The sequence below is a fragment of the Pezoporus occidentalis genome, unplaced genomic scaffold (assembly GCF_034315485.1).
Source record: "Pezoporus occidentalis ecotype Australia unplaced genomic scaffold, CSIRO_AGI_Poc_V1 ctg24, whole genome shotgun sequence".
NCBI classification, from domain to species: Eukaryota; Metazoa; Chordata; class Aves; order Psittaciformes; family Psittacidae; genus Pezoporus; species Pezoporus occidentalis.
Window position 1 is genome coordinate 1,916,351 of NW_026914285.1, and position 13,579 is coordinate 1,929,929.

General features: G+C 40.2%; 1 long non-coding RNA gene across 1 annotated transcript in view; it reads right to left on the bottom strand.

Annotated features, from left to right (window-relative positions):
- Positions 1–12,377, bottom strand: part of LOC134165485 (uncharacterized) — a 77,847-nt gene extending 65,470 nt beyond the window's left edge. The window contains exon 1 of the long non-coding RNA XR_009965555.1: positions 12,180–12,377. This is a non-coding gene — a long non-coding RNA (uncharacterized LOC134165485). The remainder of the gene's footprint in view (positions 1–12,179) is intronic.
- Between the last annotated feature and the right edge of the window lie 1,202 nt (positions 12,378–13,579).

Here is a 13,579-nt window from a genome sequence, read left to right on the forward strand (position 1 = left end):
AGATGAAAAAAAAACCCAGAAAGTAATATGAGGATCATCCCAGTCCAATCTTCTTGTTAGCAATAGGTGAGATTGTGTGTTGAAACAATAATACAAAGAGAAAAGATGATTATATTTGAAAATCTGTTAATCAGTAGAGGGTTTCTTTTGTATTAAGAACAAGTTGAAATTCTGCTATTGTGTATCTTAGTTACTGTATAACTAAATATTACAATGGTAGCTATAATGATAAGCAATTAACATAGCCCTATATGGGGAAGGGTATATGGGTGGATCCAGGGGAGTATTGTGAAACTCTACCGAAGCAGAACTCACGAAGGTACCAGGAGTAGTCAAGTGAAAATAAGAGAATGCTGGCGTCCACATAATGACTGGGACATGTCCAAGAAACAAAAAAGTGAACAGGATGACCTGAGGGAGACTTCTTACTTCATCCGAGGAAGACTCCTTACTTCATCAGGACGACCACCAGAGGGGCGCTGCGCAAGTGCAGAAGAGGCTGGTGTCGTAATAGACTGATGTGGCAATCCTTGATGCATGTGTATTAGTCAATGATGTAATCTGTGTTGAATATGTATTAGTGACGACATTTTTAGTGTATAAATTGCGAGAGCAATGTAACGGGGTTGAAGCCAGATTTGGGCGCGTGCCCCTGGTTTCCCAGTGCTGCAATAAAGCACCTCATATAACCATTCCGGTGGTTATGTGTCAGTTCTTACGCTAACATTCTGTGTGACAGAGAAGGTAGAACTGCTCTGAACTTGTATGTTCCAAATCACATTTCTTTGATATAAATTATATCCCTAAATGTAAAAAGCATACGCCTGGAGTCCACAGGTGCTGGTGAAATAAGAGACATTCAAGAAGATGGTGCCACAACAGCAGAAGTTTCCTTATTCTTTCCCATAGTGGGAGACTAAAGCATCATATTGTCATAAAGTTATTGTCCTGGGTTCAGCAGTAGCAGTCATGTTTCTCCTCCTTGGTAGCTGGTGCAGTGCAGTGTTTTGACTTTCGGCTCAGGAACAGAGCTGATAGCGATGTTTTGGTTTGGCCAAGGACTTTGTGAGCCTCATGCTCTGCCAGGGAGGAGGGGAAGCCGGGAGGAAGCAGAGACAGGACACCTGACCCAAACTGACCAAAGAGGTATTCCATACCACAGCACGTCATGCCCAGGATGTAACTGGGAGTTAGCCGGAAGGGCTGGGGGACTGTGGGGTTGGAGGAGGTATCGGTCAGTGTTTGGTCGGGCTGGGGGGGGCGAGTTATCGGTCGGCTGGTGGTGAGATGATGTATTCTCTTCCCTTGTTATTTCCTTTATCATTATTATCATTGGTGGGGTGGTAGCAGTAGTGATTTGTGTTATACCTTAGTTACTAAACTGTTCTTATCTCAACCCGTGGGAGTTGCATTCTTTTCGATTCTCCTCTCCGTCCCTCCGAGAGCAGGGGGAGGGCAAGAAAAGGGGGGGAAGTGAGTGAACGAATTACCTGACTGGGTTTAAACCACGACAGTTATAAAGACCAATTTCTTTCTTGGCAAGTAAGATATCATCGTTATACAATTTTGGCAACTGAATTTTTATTTTGAGGTTGTGTGGAGTATCAGAGATGGACTCCAGCTCTGGTGAAATCTGAAGACCTTCATTTCACATCTAGCATCCCTTTTATAGTCTACTAAGTGCTAAGCAGTAACTTTCCACTCTTTTACTCCCTTATCATCCTGATTTAGCAAAACTACTACGTGTTACAAATATTCACACTGTTTGGTCTGTCTTCGAGATGCACATCCTGCTTTGTCTTGCAAACCGCCTGCTCTGTTTTGCTAACAGATCTTTACCCTTCATTGTTCTCTTTCAGTTCCCAAGGCTTAGGCCTAAGCAGGGCATTAACACCTGGTGTTTTCTTCATGGTTCCCAAGCCTTGAGCCCGTCCAGGGCAGCAGCACCTGGTATTTTCTTTACTGTTCCCAAGGCTTAAGCCAGACCAGGGCGATAATACCTGGATCCATTTCTATTCGTCACCCACAAGGTTGTTCTGGAATTTCTGTTGGTCACTGTAGAAAACAGATCAGCTATCAAAAAAAACTGAAGGGATTTTACTCCTAATTTTATTTACCTAATATCTCATTTGATAACTCCAAGAGAAAAACTTGAGTATCTCATGGAAGAATTTGACAAAATTCAGTCTCTGACGAAAATGTCAGAGATGTTGCAGTTTTGCAAACTGATTGATTCTGCTAAGGGAATAGTTCTCACTTTGTTCCTTACTAACAAGTACTTAGTCTTGGGTTTGTTTTTTTTTCTATTAATTTTCTATTGTTTGAACATTTACATATTACTGATAAACATTTTTGCTCTAACTTGCATATTTGAAATATAAAGATAACAGTCTTTTTTCTCTTTTCAAGTCAAGAACACCTGATGAGCCTGATTCGATTTGAATGGTTTTATAAGTTAATCAGTATAAGTAGTCTCTTCTCTATTACACCACATGTTATTTTTTATGTTGTGGAGTACAATTTCGCTCTTAGGACTGCAGGCTTGGGAAGGCAGTGCTTTTGTCAGTCAAATATGCTCATTGATTTCTTTATGTTTTTGTCTACACTGCAGGAAAGATTATGTTATTTTAAATTTCACAGAAAGGTCTTATCTACACGAAGACTTGGATCAGTCTAAAGGCAGCACTTTCAGAAATGCTTTGGCATTGTCAACTGATTTAGCAAATAAGTTTTTTACTTTCTTTTGGGGCCTGCTGGAAACTTGGGCTAATTTTGTCAGGAAAGCAAGCTTGTTGGTAGCTCCTGCCACCACATATACTAATTTTGGTTTATTTATTCTTAAAAAATAAATTAATCAATCTATACAGTTATTAATGCATAGCAGCTATTCCTAAATAAAAACTTTTGTTGGTACTTGTTCTGAAATAAGTCCTATGCACAGATGTAACATAATCCACCTGTTTCAAACTGAGCTGTAGGATGATGTTCACATTCTGACCAAAATAGTTCATTAAGAATCGCTAATCTTGTCTTACTTACTGATGGGAAAGAATTACTTCAGATGATCCTAAATTCCCTAAGGAAACCTGGTAAAATGTATTAGGTAGAATTTTTTGGTTCACTGACTGGAAAAGCTCATGTATTTTAATGATGTCACCCATATGAATATACATGAAAATAACTGAATTTATAGTTACCAATAATTTCACATTGTACTTTTCTATGACATAACTGTCAAAAAAGAAATCCATAACAATTTTCATAAAAATGCATGCAACATGAGTATTGCTCATCATAAATGCAACACTTATAAGCAAATTTGTACATTATTTTGTTAAATGCACAGGTGAGAGTACAAATATATGCTCCAATTACCCTTAAGATAAGAAGCAACACAAACACTTAACATGAAAATCCTACGATTAGGGTTTTAAAGTTAGCATCTTATTATAATTTTTTTTTGTTACCCTGTAAATATAAAATGATGGAGTTTACTATTCTGTTTAACAATGTGATACATCATATTTACAGTTCATATATTCATATGTTTACACTTAAATTGCTAGGGAATTGTGCGACTTCAAAGAGGCAGTTTTTCAAAAGAAAACAAAAATGATGGTAGTCCAGTTATCTATTGTGGACTAAGTAGGAAATTTACACTTAGAGATAGGTTGGCAAAGCTATTAAATCAAAAGATAATTTTTGACATTTAAATAAAAGGTAATGATCAAAGCTTCTTTAGGCTAATACGAAGAAACACAAGAAGGACAAGGTGATATTTTAGTTATATATGGATAAGAGCATAGAAAGTGTTTTTATTTAGACTGATATCTCACAGCCATTGAGTACTATACAGTTTCTAGATTTTTTTCTAATAAGAATTGTCAACACTACATTTACAATCTCTAAGATCTGCAGCCCTTCTTTCATTTGGAAAAAAAAAATATCAATTTTTCACAACAGAAAGAAAATCACTAAATTATCCTCTTCAGTAAGAATAAAAGATATCTTGCAGTCCTCAGTGGTAAAATGTCCTCTATTACTGATAATCCTTATGTTTTTTTTTAGCTTCTCTAAAGTAAAAAAAACCAAACATATAGTGGAGCTGTTGACAAATTAGTTATCATCACAGAAAATTCTCTGTGGTATAACAGCAACAATTTATTTTGCAAAAATGAATAAAGAACTAAAGTAAGAGATTCAGATTTTGATATTTGAAAATCAACATATAAATGACATAAATCTTTCCAAAACATGGAAAAGAGAGAAGGGCTTGTATATAAGACACATGCTATATACACTTAAACCAACATAGCCTAATAAACAGGCTTTTGGTTTTGCTTTTGAAGTTCTGCAGCTCCACAATGATAAAATAAATAAGGACATAAGCAATGCCCCAGGGCAGACCAATTTCCCAATGTCAGGCACATGCTCTCCCTGATGGTGGCAGAAGTTAAATCTGGAGATTACAGGAGCCTCGCAAATGTGGTAATAGAATGCTTGCTAGTTTCCGGATGTGTTAGTGTGAAGCTGCTGCTCATGAACATCTCTAAGCACTTTCTGACTCTGCTGCTACAGCTCCCTCCACAGTATCCTGTATCAGCAAGTCCCAAGAACTTGCAACCTGCTGTGTAAGGTACTTTCTTCTATGAAAGGCGACTGCTTTAACATAGGTGAAGTATCCCTACAACACAGAAAGTGGATTTAGTAAAGTCATTTTCTTTAGAGACATTAGCCAAACACAGCATTAAAAAGGAAAAGATTTTAATGTTCCCTGGAGGTAAAAAAAAATAAGATGGAAAATTTCCAAGAAGTATCAGACAAACCCTAGCTTAAACATATGCCACTGGACTACAGCTCCTGCTTTTGTGGGACACATTTTTCTCAGAATTTGCTCTTTGTTGTCTACAACAGGGAGACATCTAATAAGGATAAAGCCTTAGCAAACACCAGCAAATCTAAGGTTACGGACAGTTGAAGAAACGCCTGTGCTAATTCTCACCTTGGCTGGTACATGTCTCTATTTCTGAAAACCCGTACAGAAATGTTACCTTGTGTCCTAGGGCAAAATAGCCACATTAGCATAGTGATATGCATGCACTAAATATGCTCACCTGTCAACAGGACTTATTTCAAGCCAGAACTACTACACTTAACACACTAATCCTGTTTTTTGTTCCAGCTAGTTCTAGCCTGGCAGCTGCTGCTAGAACTCAGCCAACCACTTGCAATTCACACACAGCCCTACTAATTACAGAGGGGCCAAGATTTCACACCCCGCTTGAAAATGAAGCACAGATAATTGCACTGAGTGATTACATTGCTACTCTGACTATCAGCAAGTAAGTACATATAGAGGATTTTGTATGGAGAATCAAATACTGAAGTATTCATTACAAGAAATGACTATGCCAAGTAATGAGAGATAAAAATACTCATAACTGCTTACATGTATCAAGTGCTTACATAAAATAATCTGATTGTTATTGATCTTATAATATATAAATATGAATACTGCTCTGAAATAATTTATTATAATAGGATATATAATATAATATATAATATACATAATGTATACTACATATATATAATATCACATATAATATATAATATATGCAATATATAATAGAATTTTAAAATTTCTTGACATGGCAATAACAACATTTAATTGTATTTTTTTTTTTCCAGCTTTTCATAGAGCTCTTTTATTCTGCCTCTCTTTCTGCCTTTTTTGCTCAGAAATTTGCTAATTTTGCCTCTTTTTGCATTCCTTTTTCTTTCTGTGTTATCTTTTTTTCTTTATTCGGGGGTGGGGCTGTGTTTTGGCTTGGTTGTTGGTTTTTTTTTTTTTGTTTGGTTTGGCTTTTGTTTCCAGCACATACTTTACCCAAGTCCATTTAATTTTCCGTTTCTTTCTCCCTACCATTCCCAGCCCACTCACTGTCTAATGAAAACAGAGAATGAAAAATCACAGAGGTTGTTTGGAAGTGTAAAGAAACAGCAGGGAACAGAGCATGTAGTGAACATGACAGAAAGAGGGACACCAAAGGGGAATAACTTCTTGTTTCTGGGAGCGCTCAGAGGGACTGTGACCCAGGCTTTATACACGAAAGTTCTGCCTCCTTCCTTTTTCATGTGCTGTTCTGAAATCTGTCTGTTTCTCACTTAAATTAGAAATCCCCACATTTAGGGTAACCGTGTTGATCAAAATTCCATTGAAGTTTTCAGTGAAAGTATCAAGTTTTGAACTTTCTGCAATGAAAGCTGTTAGTTAAAAATCCCTCAGCAGCTTGACTGCAAATGTACAAGTTGTTACACTTCATGCTTGATAAAGAATGTAGCAAATTATTTAGGAGAAAGAATGGAGGACAAAAAAGGTTAATGACAGAGTTGCTTTTGAAGATGAACTACAAATTAATGGATTCAGTTCCGATACTGTTGGTCACGGTCCAATGATAATTCATTTATAAGACAGTTATCCCATCATCAGCTTTAAACATGAGAAGATCAGGAGATAGCTTCTTTAAATTAAAACTTGGGAGCATTGCATTAAGATTAAATTATTGTTTAAAAGGCATCATAAACTTAATAGAAGTATGACAGGAGACATCATCATTTATGCAAATGCAGACTACCTCAAGCAAAGGCTATAACATGCTTTGTAATGCTTTCATTTTTTATATTTTACATTAGTCAAAGAAGCCGCTTTTACATCATGTGTGTCACGAAGCCGAACCACAGAAGGGAAGAAGGACAGTTTATCAGCGGTAGATAAAACCACCCAAACAAACCCCAAATAGAAGCTTTGTCCTATACTTAGCTCTCAGTTAACACGCTGAATGCAGATATCCTTATCCAGACTACTACTCACAGTAGGTTTCCATCTATGTCTCTATTTTATTGTATCACGGTAAAACAAAAAGAGATAAAAGGGGGTGTGGGGGGAAGGAGAGGGGGAGGAGAAGAGGGAATAATGTGTGAGACTGCGTGTGAACGGCAAACATGAGTTTTCTGAAATCAGCTTACAGGTTCTGGAACATATTCATCTCTTTTTCTCTTTACCTTGATGACCACAAGAAGTAGAATCACAGAATCATAGAATAGTTAGGGTTGGAAAGGACCTTAAGATCATCTAGTTCCAACCCCCCTGCCATGGGCAGGGATACCTCACACTAAACCATGACACCCAAAGCTCTGTTCAACTTGGCCTTGAACACTGCCAGGAATGGAGCATTCACAACCTCCCTGGGCAATCCATTCCAGTGCCTCACCACCCTAACAGGAAAGAATTTCCTTCTTATACCCAATCTAAACTTCCCCTGTTTAAGTTTTAACCCATTGCCCCTTGTCCTGTCACTACAGTCTCTAATGAAGAGTCTATCCCAGCATATAGCCCCCCTTCAGATACTGGAAGGCTGCTATGAGGTCTCCACACAGCCTTCTCTTCTCCAGCCTGAACAGCCCCAACTTTCTCAGCCTATCTTCATACAGAAGGTGCTCCAGTCCCCTGATTATCCTTGTGGCCCTCCTCTGGACTTGTTCCAACAGTTCCATATCCTTTTTATGCTGAGGACACCAGAACTGCACACAATACTCCAGGTGAGGTCTCATGAGAGCAGAGTAGAGGGGCAGGATCACCTCCTTCGACCTGATGATCACGCTCCTTTTGATGCAGCCCAGGATATGGTTGGCTTTCTGGGCTGCAAGCGCACACTGAAGCCGGCTCATGTTCATTTTCTCATCAACCAACACCCCCAAGTCCTTCTCCGCAGGGCTGCTCTGAATCTCTTCTCTGCCCAACCTGTAGCTGTGCCTGGGATTGTTCCGACCCAGGTGCAGGACCTTGCACTTGTCATGGTTAAACTTCATGAGGTTGGCATCAGCGTGTCAAGGTCCCTCTGGATGGCATTCCTTCCCTCCAGGGTATCAATCAAACCACACAGCTTGGTGTCATCAGCAAACTTGCTGAGGGTGCACTCAATCCCACTGTCCATGTCAGCGACGATGATGTTAAACAAGACCAGTTCCAACACCGATCCCTGAGGGACACCACTCATTACTGATCTCCAGCTGGACATTGAACCATTGACCGCAACTCTTTGCATGAGGCCATCCAGTACTTCCCATTCCCAATAACTCACTTCTGCTGGATGGTTTCTCAGGATGAGTCACCTCTCAGTACCGCATGTCAAAGCCTGCCTACACTCCAAGCAATAAGTTGTTTTTTTTTGTGGCAGGGTAGTCCTTAGGAAGACAGACATGTGCTGTGTTGAGCAGGGTTCCTGATGAGATGTTACTTCCACCACCAGTTCCTCCTCCTCCTGGTGAGCGGAAACGATTTGCCGACAAGAGAAATATGTGCGAGAAGCCAGGCTTCTCGTCCTCAGCTGCTGCTTTTGAGCTTCTACACAAAATCCACCTGAGGCTGCTGCACACGTGACATGTTCACTGAGATATAAATTTGACAGAATTACTAGTATTTCTCTGATTTTGTAATTAAAGTACATGTGTTAATGATTACACAGGAAATTCAGCTTTTTAAAAATTCTCCATAAAAGGCTTTGCAAATGAAAGAATGGTAGGGTCTAATTGCAAGAATGTATCAGGTTTGCTGTCTCGGGGAACAGATGGGAAGAGGCAGGAAGGGCTGACAGTGTCCTCAGGGTCCTAACAAAGGAGGCAAGAAGGTGCCAAAATGTGATTGGAGGTAGAAAGTGATAACCGGTTAAAAGCACCTTCCTCTTGCACCAGCCAAGTCTTGTCCTATGCCTTTAGGCATAATTATAAGGCAAAAGTCTGCTTAACCTGGCATTCAGCAGACACACATTTTTCCTGGTTGTGCTAGTCTGGTCCTTTTGCCTTAGCTGTTCTTTAGGCAGCATGTCACAGTTTCCTTGGAGAAGTGTGTAAAAGGAGCAGCAGCATTTAGGGGAGCATGTCACTCCAGTCTTCAAAAAGGGCAAGAAAGAGGACCCGGGTAACTATAGACCGGTCAGCCTCACCTCCGTTCCTGGGAAAGTGATGGAACACCTTATCCTTGGTGCCATCTTAAGGCATATCAAGGATAAGAGGGTTATGAGGGGCAGTCAACATGGCTTCACCAGGGGGAAATCATGTTTGACCAATCTCTTAGCCTTTTATGAGGAGATAACACGGTGGATGGATGATGGCAGAGCGGTGGATGTAGTCTACCTTGACTTCAGCAAAGCATTTGACACAGTCTCCCAAAGCATCCTCACAGCTAAATTGAGGAAGTGTGGACTGGATGATCAGGTAGTGAGGTGGACTGCGAACTGACTGAAGGAGAGAAGCCAGAAAGTTGTAGTCTATGGGGCTGAGTCTAGTTGGAGGCCTGTAACTAGTGGAGTGCCTCAAGGGTCAGTACTGGGACCAGTATTATTTAATATATTCATCAACGATTTAGATGAGGGAATTGAGTGTACTCTCAGCAAGCTTGCTGATGACACTAAGCTGGGAGGAGTGGCTGACACGCCAGAAGGCTGTGCTGCCATCCAGCGAGACCTGGCCAGGCTGGAGAGTTGGGCAGGGAATAACTTGATTAAATATAACAAGGGAAAGTGTAGAGTCCTGCATCTGGGCAGGAACAACCCCAGGTTCCAGTATAGGTTGGGAAACGACCTGTTAGAGAGCAGTGTAGGGGAGAGGGACCTGGGGGTCCTAGTGGACGACAGGATGACCATGAGCCAACACTGTGCCCTTGTGGCTAAGAAGGCCAATGGCATCCTGGGGTGTATTAGAAGGGGGGTGGTTAGTAGGTCGAGAGAGGTCCTCCTTCCCCTGTACTCTGCCCTGGTGAGACCCCATCTGGAATATTGTGTCCAGTTCTGGGCCCCTCAGTTCAAGAAGGACAGGGAGCTGCTGGAGAGAGTCCAGCGCAGGGCAACGAAGATGATTAAGGGATTGGAGCATCTCCCTTATGAGGAAAGACTGTGGGAGCTGGGTCTCTATAGTTTGGAGGAGACTGAGGGGTGACCTTATAAGTGTCTATAAATATATAAAGGGGGAGTGTCACGAGGATGGAGCCAGGCTCTACTCGGTGGCAAACAATGATAGGACAAGGGGTAATGGGTACAAACTGGAACACAAGAGGTTCCACTTAAACTTGAGAAGAAACTTCTTCTCAGTGAGGGTGACGGAACACTGGAACAGGCTGCCCAGGGAGGTTGTGGAGTCTCCTTCCCTGGAGACATTCAAAACCCGCCTGGACACATTCCTGTGTAACATTATCTAGGTGTTCCTGCTCCGGCAGGGGGATTGGACTAGATGATCTTTCGAGGTCCCTTCCAATCTCTAGCATACTGTGATACTGTGCCAGCAGCCGCTGCATGCAGTGAGGCAGGAGGCAAGGCAGCATTTCTGCAGTAAGAGACCAAGCAGCCTGTGAATGTCAACTAAGGCTGCAAATAATGAAGATGTCACTGAAAGAATTATTTTCCCAAGAAAAGGTTACAGGAATCTTTCATAATATGAACTGGTAGGTAATTTGCTAACGATATCTTTCAAGTTTTACTTCATTCTTTTCCTGATGATGGTGTCAGTGACAGAACTTCTGTAACTGCAGCACCATATTCTTGTTATGGTTGCGTAATTTCCTTTCTTAAATGCCAGTGAACTGAGCCACCCTGGTCTGACCATAGGTTTACAGCATGGGATCCATGTAAAATTAGCAACTACAGAAAACATATTTGGATTGACAAAAATCCTGAAAAACAAATGAATGACTTTTTTTTTTCTTTTTTAATGCAGTTTTGCAAAGCAGTTTTCAACAGCTCATGCCTGAGGTATTTCCTCAAAATATCAGCATAGCTAATCTGCTACATGTTAACCTTGAAACATGCACATTACCTAATGCTTAAACACTGTAAATTAAGATTCAATTCAGTTGACATAAAACTATCACTCTACCCCAAAAATGTAAATAGTTATTTGCTTTTGGAGACTTAAACTTTCTTAATTATCTGGAATGATTTATACTGAATACTATAATCAACAGAATTAAATAAGAAACTCATCTACTGACAGAGCTACAAAACCTGCCTGGAGCCTGTGATAAACATTTAGAGTCAAGCTCTGATTTGCGTCTTGAGGAAAATGCACAAGCAATAAAACTAGATTCAAATGCAAGTTGTTATAACAACCTAATACTGCGGCCAAATTCTGTATGTGATAAAAGAAATGCCTGAGTTTGGTGGCACACTTACTGAAGTTGCAACAACTTATTCTGTCCTTGGTAACAAGAAACTTCAGTCAAAACCTAAATTAATAAAACCAACATTGTTTAAACATTCTTAAAACTGTAAACACATGTAAGTGTAGGTCATTTACAGCTTTCCAATCAGGTTGCTAAGCAGAAGGAGAAACAGCAGTATAGATCAGGACTGTATATGAAAGGGTGATAAACTTGCGAGTAAAAGACCCCAGGAATTCTTCACATATGGCAATAATCTACTTCAGCACAGAAAATATTGGCAATGCTCTACCTACATAGGTGTAGTATTAGTTGTGTCTCACTAGATATTAAAGGACCAAGGAAAACCAAAGGGATGCACCAATCATGATTTTTCACTTTAGCGTAAGAAATGGGACTAACCACTGTAAGCAATTATATTAGTCATCTACAAACAAATTAGGAAACGTGTTTCATATGCTGAAACATAGGTGTTTAAGAACATCTCTGACATTGTGGGGAATCTGCTTTGACATTCATCCCACATGCTGTTTTATAAGGACATATTTCTTTTTATAAGAAAATGTACCTTGTAAAACAAATCCAATGTTGTATTTTTCTGCTTCTTACAGAAGCAGAAAGGCACACTATGTACTTATATTTACATAACCGAATGCTGCCCTAGTTGTCATTTCCTGACTAAATCAATCAAAACCAATAAACATTTATATGTCATTATTTCTTACCCAAGAACAAATACCAGAATAACCCTATAGTTTAGAAATGCCAGATTTTCTGCATGGACTATAAAGATATGAAAACAAATTTCTTGCAGAGTTAAAGGCTAAATCCTATCCTACATAATGATATAAATTTTACCCCAAACAGCCAGCAAAGTTTTTTCCTGATTACTTTGAATCCCTCTATCATCTATTCAACAGTGCCCTTCACCAGGACTAAAATTTTACAGGAAAAACTGCAAGATGTTTACCCATACTTCATTCAGCAAACAGATCCAAACACTCCAGCTTTCTTCCCCTTTTACCATCCACTTTTAATAAACCAGAAGCACTTGCCTAAACAGAGATCCCTCTCAGGGATGTTGTAGAATGTAAGTATGCTTGCAACATGCTGAGAGACCTGTCTGTGTCTGGTTGTTCTCACCAAGCTGTGGTTTGGAGTCACATCCCATAGCAGGAGAGCAGGTTTTCCCAGTGTGACCTCTGTCAGGGAGGAAGCCACAAATGTGACATCTGTGACATTCAGCATTGATACCCGCTGCCAGCTCCTGCAAAGTGCCAGAGCCATCACACAGTGCTCCAGTGTCATCAGACCCTAGACATCAGGCTGTTTGAGGTATGTTACTGTCCTGGGTTCAACTGTAACAATTATTTTTCTCCTTCCTAGTAGCTGGTGCAGTGCTGTGTTTCAGTTTTAGTCTGTGGACAATGCTGATAACACACTCATGTCTTAGTTGTTGCTCAGTAGTGCTTACTCCAGTAAGGGACTTTTCAGTCTCTCATGCTCAGCCAGTGAGGATGGGCACAAGAAGCCGGAAAGGAGCAGAGACCTGACCCAAACTAGCGAAAGAGGTATTCCATATCACAGCACGTCATGCCCAGTATATAAACTGAGGAGAGTCATCCAGAAGGCCCAGATTGCTGCACGGATCAGGCTGGGTATTGGTTGGTGGGTAGTGATCAATTATATTGTGCATCACTGGTATTTATTGGATTGTTGGGTTTTTTCCTTCCCTTTCATATTCTCTCCCCTTGTTACTTCCCTTATCACTGTTAGTAGTAGTAGTTTTGCATTATACTTGAGTTATTGGACTGTTCTTATCTCAGCCTGTGGGATTTACATGCTTTTGATTCTCCTTCCTCACCCCCGGGGGGGAAGGGGGTGGGGTGGGGGTGGGGAGGGGTGGAGTGAGCAAGTGGCTGTGTGATTCTGAGTTACCATGACAGTTACCTGTACCCAGGTTGAGAGCCCTGTGGTGCAAGTCAAACAGGGATGAGATTTAGCATTGGACATGTATCTTACAGCTAAGGTGGTAATGAAATCACAGAAAACTAGTAATAGCACAGAAAACTACAGAATAGTAATAATAAGAAAATGGCTTTTTAGCATCTTAGCTTTCAGACTTCAGTCTTTTAAAATGTATTTCAGACTCCAAATAATAATTGAGATAATAAACCAAGGAAGCTATAAAACATGCACATATGCAGATTATAAGTTTGTTTGGTTGTGTTTTTTCTTTTTCAATGTAAATAGCAGATCAATTTTTAGGATGAATGGTAGCAAATCAATTTTCTGACAACAGCTCTCTAGTTCAAATTTTATTTTTTATATTTGCTGAGACACTTAGTTCCCTCGCCACCACATCTTCAC